Source organism: Schistocerca nitens, chromosome 10, assembly GCF_023898315.1.
Source record: "Schistocerca nitens isolate TAMUIC-IGC-003100 chromosome 10, iqSchNite1.1, whole genome shotgun sequence".
Classification (NCBI taxonomy): Eukaryota; Metazoa; Arthropoda; class Insecta; order Orthoptera; family Acrididae; genus Schistocerca; species Schistocerca nitens.
The window spans coordinates 82,186,706-82,199,418 of NC_064623.1; the positions used below are offsets into that span (position 1 = coordinate 82,186,706).

A 12,713-nucleotide genomic window follows, 5' to 3' on the forward strand; every position below is an offset into this window, starting at 1 on the left:
AAACTACGCACATTCCCCTTTTAAATTAAAAGGAGACACTATTTCTTGATTCAGCTTCACACATGCGCCTATTGTCAAAAGTATGATTGTATAGAAAGAAGACTGAGCAAAGTTTATGACTTGACTGAGAACCTTTTGGTAGGAAGGATGAAGCATGTTATCTCGGATGGAGAGGTGTTAGCAAATGTAAAAGTAACTTCAAGTATGCCCCAGGGAAGTGTACACAGACCTTTGCTGTTTATGTTGTATATTAGTGACATAAAAGAAAATATTACCAACAATTTCAGTCTGTTTTGAAGATGATGCCATTATCTGTAATGATGCATTTTCTGTCAAAAACTACAGAAATATTCAGTCCAATCTTGATAAGATTTCAAAGTGTTGCAAAAATTGCTTTAAATATACAGGAATGTAAAATTATGCACTTCACAAAATGAAAAAAACATATTAAGTTGGTGCATAAGTTTGTAGCAATTTTTGTTTAGCATGCTGGTATTCTGGTTGATATGGTTTATTTATCGATTGCCATTTTTTGTTTGTAGTTCACCATTGCTATTTTAGTTTACATACTGTCATTTTGTCATTAGGAGATAGTGAGTGGATTTGTGGACAATAGAAAGTGGAGTGCCAAGTGGAGAAATAGGAACATTTCTGACACTCTTCTGTTTCAGTTCAATAGAGGGATGGCAGCAGCAAAGGCTGCAAGAAACATTTGTGCTGTGTTTGGGGATAATGCCAATGGGTGGAGCACAGCAAGAAAATGGTTTTCTCAGTTTAAGGAGGATTGTTTTGACATTAGTGGCTCTCCACATTCAGAAATACCTTCAAGGTATAAGTGTATTTGAGAACTGGCAAATGTAATGAATTGTGATCATTTCACCAAAGCGCAACATTTGTATGCAGTGGGGTAGATTCAGAAATCAGGTGTACGGATACCGCATGCTCTAAGGCAAAATCACAAAAGTCAGCACGTGGCCATATGTGGATCTCTGCTTGTTCATCAACAATTGGCTTCTTAACAACACCAACCATTCCTATCCTGTATCATTACTGGTGATCAGAAGTATTGTCTTTGTACTAAAATAAGAAAAAGAAAGGAACAGTTGAGCCCAAACAAAGCTGCAACTCCCCTTACAAAGACCTATGCGCATCCACGAAAGATAATGTAATGCATCTGGTGGAGCAGTGATAGTGTGGTGTACTATTAACTGCTTTCCTGAGGTGTGACCATCAGTGCTGCCATTTATTGTCAACAAGTGGGACATATTGCAGAAATGATCCAAGAATGACAAGTGATGCTAATCCATGATAACGCCCACCCGCATACTGCTAGACTGACATTAAACAGGAGTTGGGTTGGAAGTCATTCCACACCCACCTTATTCATCTGATCTTGTGCCCTAGGATTTTCACCTTTTCCACTCTCTATCAAACAACCTTCAAGGACCTTTCTTTCTCCCTGAAAATATGCTCCAAATGTGACTCGAGAAGCTCTTCATCACAAAGCCATATGACTTTTACAGTCGCAGAACTGAAAAGTTACCCCAGCACTGGCAGATTGTTGTTAATAGAGAACAAGACGATATTATTGACAACTAAAGTATTTGTTGTGTTCATTAAATTTACAGAAAAATGCTATGACCTTATGCACCAACCCAATAGTATCCTATGAGTATAGTATCAATGACTCACAATTATAATAAGTCAACGCATAAAAATACGTGGGCATAACAATTTGTAGCGACATGAAATGGAATGATCACATAGGCTCAGGCACAGGTAACACAGGTGACAGACATTGGTTCATTAGCAGGATACTGGGAAAGTGCAATCAGTGTACGAAGGATACTGCTTGCAAATCATTTATGCATCCCATTTTAGAATAATGCTATAGCAAATAGGACTGACAGAGGATACATTCTTCTTGTTCCCCATATGAGATTGGAACAGGAAGAAAGCCTAACACAGTGTGTCATGCTAAGTATCCTCTATCATGCCCTTGATAGTGGTTTGCATATGCAGAGGTGGGGGCAGATGTACAAAAGTACTGTCTGCCACACACAATGCACACAGATTTAAATGTATCATCCTATGAACAATGGTGCGACGAAAGATAATGATGCACCATAACAAGCGAATACTAAGCAGTAGCTTCATAAACAATGTTATTATTAAATGTGCACAGTTAAAACTGTGTGCCAAACTGGAACTGAAACTTCTATGGCAAGTGTGCAACTCTTTAAGCCATCTGAGCACATATCACAAATTTTTATTGGCTGCCTTCCATTCCTTCTCATTTCTCCAGACCCTCTCTTTTACTGCTGTAGGACTGGCACCCCTGGCAGGGTGGATATACTTGGCTTCTCCACAGCCTCAATATTGTTACTGGGACAGGTTTACTTTACTTCATGCTGAATATAAGCTGTATTCATTGTATGTGACAAGTTAAAACTATGTAACAAACACACGGTGTGTCGAAACAGTTTGAAGACCATTGTATTCTTGGCATACAAGTGAAGTTGATGTAGTCACTATGGTGGAAGCTTGAAATAATAAAACTGTAAATAATGGATGTGCATTCGACAAGTCTGTTGTGATCAGATAGTGCTAAATAATGGGTGTGCAGCCGTAGTGTGTCAATATTGTTGTGTCACATATCACAATGTAGCAATGAGGTGAGCACCTCTAAATCAAGTGTTTAAGACATTCTCCAGAACGTTTTGAAGAAGACAAAAGTGTGCGCAATGTTTGTTGTGCACACCTTGCCTCCAGAACAAGAACAACAAAATGTAGATGCCTTTTGCAGCAACTTGGTTGAAATGAAAAATGCTGGCACTTCTTTACTGGAAAAAAAAATCATCACAGTTAATGAGACGTGGTTATTGATATGAAACTATCAAAATACAACAAAGTGCACAACTAGTCCCTGATGGTTTGTCAAGACAGAAGATGATGTGAATGTGATTCGCAAGATGAACAACATCCAAAAGAAGGACTTTTCTGACAGTTTCATGTGGTTCTATGAATGTTCTGTACACTGTACTCAGGTGGAGGAGGGAGGATAACTTTTCAAATCCTCATCTGATCGCACAGATTTAGGTTTTCCACGATTTCTCTAAATCACCCCAGGCAAATGCTGGGAGGGTTCCTTTGAAAAAGGCACAGTTGATTTCCTTCCCCATACTTTCATAATCTGAGCTTGTGCTCCATCTCCAGTGGCCTCGCTGTTGATGGGATGTAAAACTCTAATCTTCCCTCCTTCCTTCCTTCCTTCCTTCAAAAGGGGGGAGACTATGTAGAGCACCTGAAGCATTAAAATCACCATCTTAACTTTCTTCTATTTTTTAATAATCCGATCTCAAAATTCTTTGGAGTATAACATGTAAATTAAAAATTTGTGCTAGGTCAGCACTGGAACCTCGATTTCCTGTTTTTAGTGAGCAGTCTACAGTTTCAACACCATCTGAAATGGGATATACGTGTTAGTAACCTGTCAAAGAAACTCTCGACATTGTGCTACAGTCAGTGTATTTTGAAAGCCACAACAATAAACAGTGGTGCAGGCATAATAATTGCAATTCACTTCTTTGCTTCACTGCGGAATCTTTTTCTGAGGAAATGCAACTCAGAGCAAAAACATATTTAGATTGCAAGAAAGAGTACTGATCATAATTGTCAGCCTTAGAAAATAGAATCCTGTAGACTTCATTTTACAGTCTGAAGTAATAAATGTTCCATAAAGTAACATTATTCGCCAGAAACTATCTGGTAAGCTAATGCAGGATGAGGATGTACACAATTATAGTACTAGAGGACAGTCAAATATTATCAAATTCACTCTAGAATAATGCCCTAACAGAAAAGTGTAATCCACTGTAGTGTCTCATTACACAATAACACATCAGAGGCAATGAAAATATTAAGAACTGCATCATGCAATACACCGCTGTATCAGCATATTTTATTGGAGATGATCAATTTCAGTTTACGATCAGACCATCATCGGTTCCTCTGTACCAAAGACAAACAAAAATACATGTAATAAAGTTAGTGACATTAAAGTATGCAGTTGTGATACGAAAAGACATTAAATGCATCACATCTTATATCATTATAAAAAAAAGTTTTACTATAACATCTCAGCTATGCATTTGTGTAACTGGGATAACAGCTATCAGGTGTATGTTGTTCCATCATTTGTAATATACATAACATGTGTGTCCATTTAAGCTCATAGATGTTTGTGTGTGGTAATCTCATTCACTGAACAGAGTATTCCAAGGTTATATGTTACATTATATGTTACATACATACAGCTACTATTGATGAAGTAATGGTGTACATCTGATAACTGTTATTCCAATTATGGAAATGCAAAGCTGACATGTTTCTGTAAGCACTTCTTTACAGTTATATCACATGTGACACATTTAACATCTTTTTACATAACAGCTGCATACTTTAATATTACACACTTTGTTATATGTGTTTTATACTTCTTTCAAACAATGGAAAATCTAGGATGGAATGTAACAATATTATGAAAAGGAAAGTTCATATTCACCATATAGTGGAGACGCTGAGTCGCAGACAGGAACAACAAAAAGACTGTCACACACACACACACACACACACAACACACACACACACTCCACACTCATTCACTTACTCTCGCAAACACAACTCACACACATGACTGCAATCTCAGGCAACTGAAACCACACTCTTATTCTTCTTTGGTACAGTGGACCTGATATGGTCTGATCCTATATTGAAATCGATTCTCTCTTCTAAAATATACTGATGCAGCTGTGTATTGCATAATGCAGTTCTCAGTATTCGTTAAGGCTGTACAATACCACATCCATAAAAAAGTGCAATAAAAATGGTACACAGCCAGTATTCAAATATCAGTCTAAAGGCATTTCTAATACAACACTACTTTTATTCTGAGCAAGAATTTTTAAATATACAAAACAGTAATTTTCTTTAAATGTATATCAATAACTAAACTTGTAATTTTAAAATATTCATATATTTCCCTTTTTTCTTTATACTGTATATCATGTTATATAATTTTGACATAACCAATAGTGCTCATGCAACCTGCACTGTACACTAAAGCTGAATTGATAAATATGTTACACAAAACAACAGACAACATCTTGTGGATAAGTTAGTGGGGTCCTCCATCAAATCCTTTCCGCAGCCATGATATTCCCACATACCCACGAGACAACCTCTGGTAATAATGTTCAGAAATCAGACGCGGAATCTTCAATGATGATGAAAGTTTGGGTCAGGTCTCAAGGTGTACTCAGATATGCCTGACGGTTAAGACAACAGCTAACTGAAAACAGGTAATCTGGTTTTGAGTCCCAGATGGTGACAGATTTCCAACTGCTGCTATGAGGGGTAGGATTAAAGTTTTAAATATCACCCTTAAAAAACAGTAATGTCCATGAACGTAACAATGCTATTAGCCCTTCTCTACATACTAACTCTTCAACGTGACTCATTTTTCACAGTGAAGGATGATTTGGCACAGAGCTTGGTTGCAGAAGTCTGTATATTTGGCTGTTCAGGAAATGCTCAACATCAAAAACGACCTTACAGCCATCTACATCTACAAGATTACTCTGCAATTCACAGTTAAGTGCCTGGCAGAGTGTTCATCAAACCACCTTCAAGCTATTTCTCTACTGCTGCAATCTCGAACAGCACTCAAGAAAAACCAACACTTAAATCTTTTAGTGTGAGCTCTGATTTCTCTTATTTTATTATGATGATCATTTATCCTTATGTAGGTGGATGCCAACTAAATATTTTTGCAGTCTTAGGAGAAAGTTGGTGATTGAAATTTTGCAAGAAGCTCCTGCTTCAATGAAAACTGCCTTTGTTTTACTGATTTCCACCCCAATTTGTGTATCATATCTGTGACAATCCCTCCCCTATTTCATGATAACAGAAAACAAGCTGCCCTTTTTGAACTTTTTTGACATCCTCCATCAATTCTATCTAATGCAGATCCCACACTGCACAACAATAATCCAGAAGACAGCAGACAAGCATAGTGTAAGCAGAGTCTTTAGTAGACCTGTTGCTTTTTCTAAGTGTTCTGCTAATGAAATGCTTTGGTTTGCTTTCCTCACAACATTGTCTATGTGATCTTTTCAATTTAAGTTATTTGTAATTGTAATCCCTAAATATTTAGTCAAATTTACAGCCTTTAGATTTGTGTGAGTTATCGTGCAACAAAAATTTAGTTGCTCCCTGTTAGTATTTGTGTGGATGACTTCACACTTTTCATCATTTGGAGTCAACTGGCACTTCTCTCACCATACAGATATCTTGTCTTAATCACTTTTCAATTGGTGTTGATAGCCAGATGACTTTACTAGACTGTAAATGACAGCATCATCTGCAAACAATCTAAGAGGGCTGCTCAGATTGTCTTCTAAATCATTTATGTAGATCAGGAACAGGAGAGGGCCTATAACACTTACTTGGGGAACACCAAATTTCTTACTTGATGACTTTCCATCAATTGCTATGAACTGTGCCCTTTCTCACAGGAAATCACAAATCCCATTGCACAACTGTGACAATACTCCATATGCACACAATGTGATTAGAAGGTGCTTGTGAGGAACTGCTTCAAAAACCTTCTGGAAGTCTAAAAATATGGAATCAGTCTTACATCCCCAATTGATATCACTCATTACTTTGTGAAAATAAATAGCTAGTTGTGTTTTGTAAGAAAACTATTTTCTGAATCCATGTTGAATGCTTGTTAATAAATTGTTTTCTTTGAGGTAATTCATAATGTTCGAACACAGTATATTTTTCAAAATCCTACTGCAAATCTGTCAGTGATATCAGTCTGTAAGTCTAAGGATTACTTCAATCTCCTTTCTTGGATATTGGTGTCACTTACGTAACTTTAGGTATGGATATTTCATTGAGTGACCAGTTGTACACGATTGCCAAGTACAGTGTTATTGTATCAGTATTCTCTGAAAGGAACCTGACTGGTGTAGAATCTGGGCTGAGGCTTCACCATTATAAAGTGATTTAAGCTGCTTCGCTACACCGAGGATATTACTCATGCTAGCAGTTGTTCTTGATTGAAATTCTGGAGTATTTACTTTGTCTTCTTTGGTTAAAGAATTCCAGAAAACTGCATTAAATAATTCTGTTTTAGTGGCATATTCATCAGTAACATCACCAGTGTTATTGTGCATTGAAGGTATTGGTTGTGTGCTGCTGCTGCCCTACAAACATACAACCAGAATCTCTTTAGGCTTTCTGCCAGATTTTAAGACAGAATTGCATTGTGGAAACTATTAAAAGCATCTTGCATATAATCTGTTACCAATGACCAAGGCAGTCCCAGAAAATCCTCAGTATCACCTCTCCCAATGACAGTCTGGTCAGCTCTTCGCTTCTTTTGGTGGCGGTGAGTCGACATTTTCCCATTGCTTTCTTTGTCTTGCATTGATAGTGATACAACTGTCACTCATCTGTGATGATTATCTGGCTAAACAAGTCATCTGGATTAGGAAGACATAGATGAACATTTCTGCCGCTGCCTCAGTTCGGCTTACTGCTGCCTCAGTTCAGGACTCAACAGGCAATGACATTTGTCATTATCAGAATATTGTGCAAGATGTTTAAAACTGATATGTGACTGACTTATAATTTTTCCTCTACCGCCTCAATTGTGATACGCTGGTCTTTGGCCACAGGGGCTTCCACTCCTCTTTCAGTTCTCTGTTCTTCACGGAGAGATGGTCTGCCACTCTGCTATTCACTATTCAGACTTGTTTGACCACAGTGGAAGTGTGTGCCACCTAACCACTGCAGTATATGATGTTGCACTGTAGCCTAAATCTGCACCAACTCAGCACAGATTGTTGTTTTTGTTGTTGTTGTTGTGGTCTTCTGTCCTGAGACTGGTTTGATGCAGCTCTCCATGCTACTCTATCCTGTGCAAGCTTCTTCATCTCCCAGTACCTACTGCAACCTACATCCTTCTGAATCTGCTTAGTGTATTGATCTCTTGGTCTCCCTCTACGATTTTTACCCTCCACGCTGCCCTCCAATGCTAAATTTGTGATCCCTTGATGCCTCGAAACATGTCCTACCAACCGATCCCTTCTTCTAGTCAAGTTGTGCCACAAATTTCTCTTCTCCCCAATCCTATTCAATACCTCCTCATTAGTTACGTGATCTACCCACCTCATCTTCAGCATTCTTCTGTAGCACCACATTTCGAAAGCTTCTATTCTCTTCTTGTCCAAACTGGTTATCGTCCATGTTTCACTTCCATACATGGCTACACTCCATACAAATACTTTCAGAAATGACTTCCTGACACTTAAATCTATACTCGATGTTAACAAATTTCTCTTCTTCAGAAACGATTTCCTTGCCATTGCCAGTCTACATTTTATATCCTCTCTACTTCGACCATCATCAGTTATTTTACTCCCTAAATAGCAAAACTCCTTTACTACTTTAAGTGTCTCATTTCCTAATCTAATCCCCTCAGCATCACCCAATTTAATTTGACTACATTCCAGTATCCTCGTTTTGCTTTTGTTGATGTTCATCTTATATCCTACTTTCAAGACACTGTCCATTCCGTTCAACTGCTCTTCCAAGTCCTTTGCTGTCTCTGACAGAATTACAATGTCATCGGCGAACCTCAAAGTTTTTACTTCTTCTCCATGAATTTTAATACCTACTCCGAATTTTTCTTTTGTTTCCTTTACTGCTTGCTCAATATACAGATTGAATAACATCGGGGAGAGGCTACAACCCTGTCTCACTCCTTTCCCAACCACTGCTTCCCTTTCATGCCCCTCGACTCTTATAACTGCCATCTGGTTTCTGTACAAATTGTAAATAGCCTTTCGCTCCCTGTATTTTACCCCTGCCACCTTCAGAATTTGAAAGAGAGTATTCCAGTTAACATTGTCAAAAGCTTTCTCTAAGTCTACAAATGCTAGAAATGTAGGTTTGCCTTTTCTTAATCTTTCTTCTAAGATAAGTCGTAAGGTTAGTTAGTATTGCCTCACGTGTTCCAACATTTCTACGGAATCCAAACTGATCTTCCCCGAGGTCCGCTTCTACCAGTTTTTCCATTCGTCTGTAAAGAATTCGCGTTAGTATTTTGCAGCTGTGACTTATTAAACTGATAGTTCGGTAATTTTCACATCTGTCAACACCTGCTTTCTTTGGGATTGGAATTATTATATTCTTCTTGAAGTCTGAGGGTATTTCACCTGTTTCATACATCTTGCTCACCAGATGGTAGAGTTTTGTCATGACTGGCTCTCCCAAGGCCATCAGTAGTTCTAATGGAATGTTGTCTACTCCCGGGGCCTTGTTTCGACTCAGGTCTTTCAGTGCTCTGTAAAACTCTTCACGCAGTATCTTACCTCCCATTTCATCTTCATCTACATCCTCTTCCATTTCCATAATATTGTCCTCAAGTATATCGCCCTTGTATAAACACTCTATATACTCCTTCCACCTTTCTGCCTTCCCTTCTTTGCTTAGAACTGGGTTGCCATCTGAGCTCTTGATATTCATACAAGTGGTTTTCTTCTCTCCAAAGGTCTCTTTAATTTTCCTGTAGGCAGTATCTATCTCACCCCTAGTGAGACAAGCCTCTACATCCTTACATTTGTCCTCTAGCCATCCCTGCTTAGCCATTTTGCACTTTCTGTCGATCTCAGTTTTGAGACGTTTGTATTCCTGTTTGCCTGCTTCATTTACTGCATTTTTATATTTTCTCCTTTCATCAATTAAATTCAATATTTCTTCTGTTACCCAAGGATTTCTATTAGCCCTCGTCTTTTTACCTACTTGATCCTCTGCTGCCTTCACTACTTCATCCCTCAGAGCTACCCATTCTTCTTCTACTGTATTTCTTTCCCCCATTCCTGTCAATTGTTCCCTTATGCTCTCCCTGAAACTCTCTACAACCTCTGGTTCTTTCAGTTTATCCAGGTCCCATCTCCTTAATTCCCACATTTTTGCAGTTTCTTCAGTTTCAATCTGCAGTTCATAACCAATAGATTGTGGTCAGAATCCACATCTGCCCCTGGAAATGTCTTACAATTTAAAACCTGGTTCCTAAATCTCTGTCTTACCATTATATAATCTATCTGATACCTTTTAGTATATCCAGGATTCTTCCAGGTATACAACCTTCTTTTATGGTTGGTTGGTTGTTGGGATGTTTAAGGGGGACTAAACAGCTAAGGTCATCAGTCCCCCATTCCAAAAACAGGCAAGACAGGGTCACGATGCAGGTAAAACCCTAGAGGGAAGGAGACTCCCCCCAGGCACTACAAGAACACAAATGCAACAACGAACACTACAGACAAGAAGAGGACAGACAAACACCAGACACTAACAAACAGAAGAAAAGAAGATGGCTGGAAACTGGTTGACTGACCGCGACACAAAAAAAAGGGAAAGAGTCAACCAGCAGACTATACACCAAAACAGCAACAAATGTAAAGAGACGCGAGGACAAAAGACACAGAATGGGAAGGTGCAGGACCACCCTAAATCGAACCATAAAAAGGACTACCACGGATAAAATGTAAAACATTGTCAGCCATGGAGGCATCGTCAGATAAAACCAAAGCCAAAGTGCCCGGGAGATTAAAAGATTGCCGGAGTGTGCGCAGTCGAGGACACTCCAGCAAAATGTGGCCGACCGTCAGCCGGGACCCACACCGACACAGAGGGGGATCCTCCTGACTCAACAGATGGCCGTGCGTCAGGTATGTATGGCCGATGCGCAGCCGACACAGGACCACCAAGTCCCTGCGAGAAGCCCGCAGGGAGGAACGCCACACATCGGTCGTCTCCTTGACAGCCCGCAGTTTATTTGGGGCTGTCATGCCACGCCACTCAGCAGCCCACATCCCAAGCACCTTACGGCGCAACACCAGCTGCTGGTCGCGAGCCGTAAGGCCGATCTCCAAAGCTGGGGCGTCTATCGCCCCTTTGGCCAGCCTGTCAACACGTTCGTTCCCCGGGATGCCAACGTGACCTGGCGTCCAAACAAAAACCACCGAACGACCAGAACGGGTAATGATGGAAACAGACTCCCGAATAGAGGACACCAGAGGAGAACAGGGATAGCAGTGGTCGATGGCCTGGAGGCTGCTCAGGGAGTCACTGCAGATGACGATGGACGTACCTGAGCAGGAACGCATATGCTCAAGAGCGCGCAAGATGGCCACCAGCTCTGCAGTAAAAACACTACAGCCAGCTGGCAAGGAGCGCTGTTCAACATGGGCAGCGTGAGCAAAAGCGTAGGCAGTGCGACCATCAACCAGGGAACCATCGGTGTAGACAGGCTCACAGCCCGGAAATGAGGCGAGGAGCGCAAGAAAACGGCGACGGAGGGCCACAGGCGGAACCGAGTCCTTGGGTCCCTGTGCCAAGTCCAGACGGACGGACGGCCGGGACAAACACCAGGGAGGCGTAGGTGCACGGACCCGGAAGGGAGGCGGAAGAGGGAATGAACCCAGTTCAGACAGCAGGGACTGGACACGGACAGCTATGGAAAGCCCAGACCGAGGTCGCCGTTCGGGCAGATGGAGGACCGTGACAGGGAAAAGCAGGCGATGATTGGGATGGCCTGGCGAGCAATGAACGTGGACAGCATAGTCGGCGAGCAGTCGATGGCGGCGAATCCGCAGCGGGGGAACCCCGGCCTCCACCAGTAGACTATCCACGAGGCTCGTACGAAATGCGCCAGTTGCAAGCCGAACCCCACAGTGATGTATGGGGTCTAACAACTTCAACACGGAGGGTGATGCAGACCCATAGGCCAGGCTCCCATAATCAAGCCTGGACTGCACAAGGGCTCTGTACAGTCGCAACAGCGTGCAGCGATCCGCACCCCAAGATGTGTGGCTGAGGCAGCGGAGGGCGTTGAGGTGCCGCCAGCATTTTTGCTTCAGCTGAGTAATATGAGGAACCCATGTGAGCCAGGCATCAAACACGAGCCCCAAGAAGCGGCAAGTGTCCACCACTTCAAGCAGGTGGCCGTCGAGGTAAAGTTCAGGATGAGGGTGGACCGTCCGACGCCTGCAGAAGTGCATAACTCGAGTCTTGGCTGCAGAGAACTGAAAACCGTGAGTCAGAGCCCATGATGCTGCCTTCCGAACGGCTACCTGCAGCCTGCATTCGGCGACTCCCGTAGTCGTGGAGCTAAATGAGATGCAGAAGTCGTCGGCATACAAAGAAGGAGACACCGACGACCCCACGGCTGCAGCCAGACCATTAATGGCCACTAGAAATAAGGACACGCTCAACACCGAGCCCTGCGGGACCCCATTTTCCTGTGTATAAGAAGAACTAGAGGCGGCACCGACTAGCACCCGGAAAGAGCGGTGCAATAGAAAGGTTTGAAGAAAAGCCGGGAGCCGACCACGAAGACCCCACGCATGCAGCGTGGCAAGAATGTGATGCCTCCATGTGGTGTCATACGCCTTCCGCAGATCAAAAAATACAGCAACGAGATGCTGACGTCGGGCAAAGGCCGTACGGATAGCAGATTCCAGCCGCACCAAACTGTCCGCTGCAGACCGGCCCCGACGGAAGCCACCCTGGGATGGAGCGAGGAGACCGCGCGATTCAAGGACCCAACACAAACGCCGCCCCACCATACGTTCGAG

The 12,713-nt window shown here is 41.8% G+C and overlaps 1 protein-coding gene across 1 annotated transcript in view; it reads right to left on the bottom strand.

Moving 5' to 3' along the window:
• LOC126210168 (mitochondrial 2-oxodicarboxylate carrier) overlaps positions 1-12,713 on the bottom strand; it is a 99,344-nt gene that overhangs the window by 40,796 nt on the left and 45,835 nt on the right. The window lies entirely within an intron of this gene.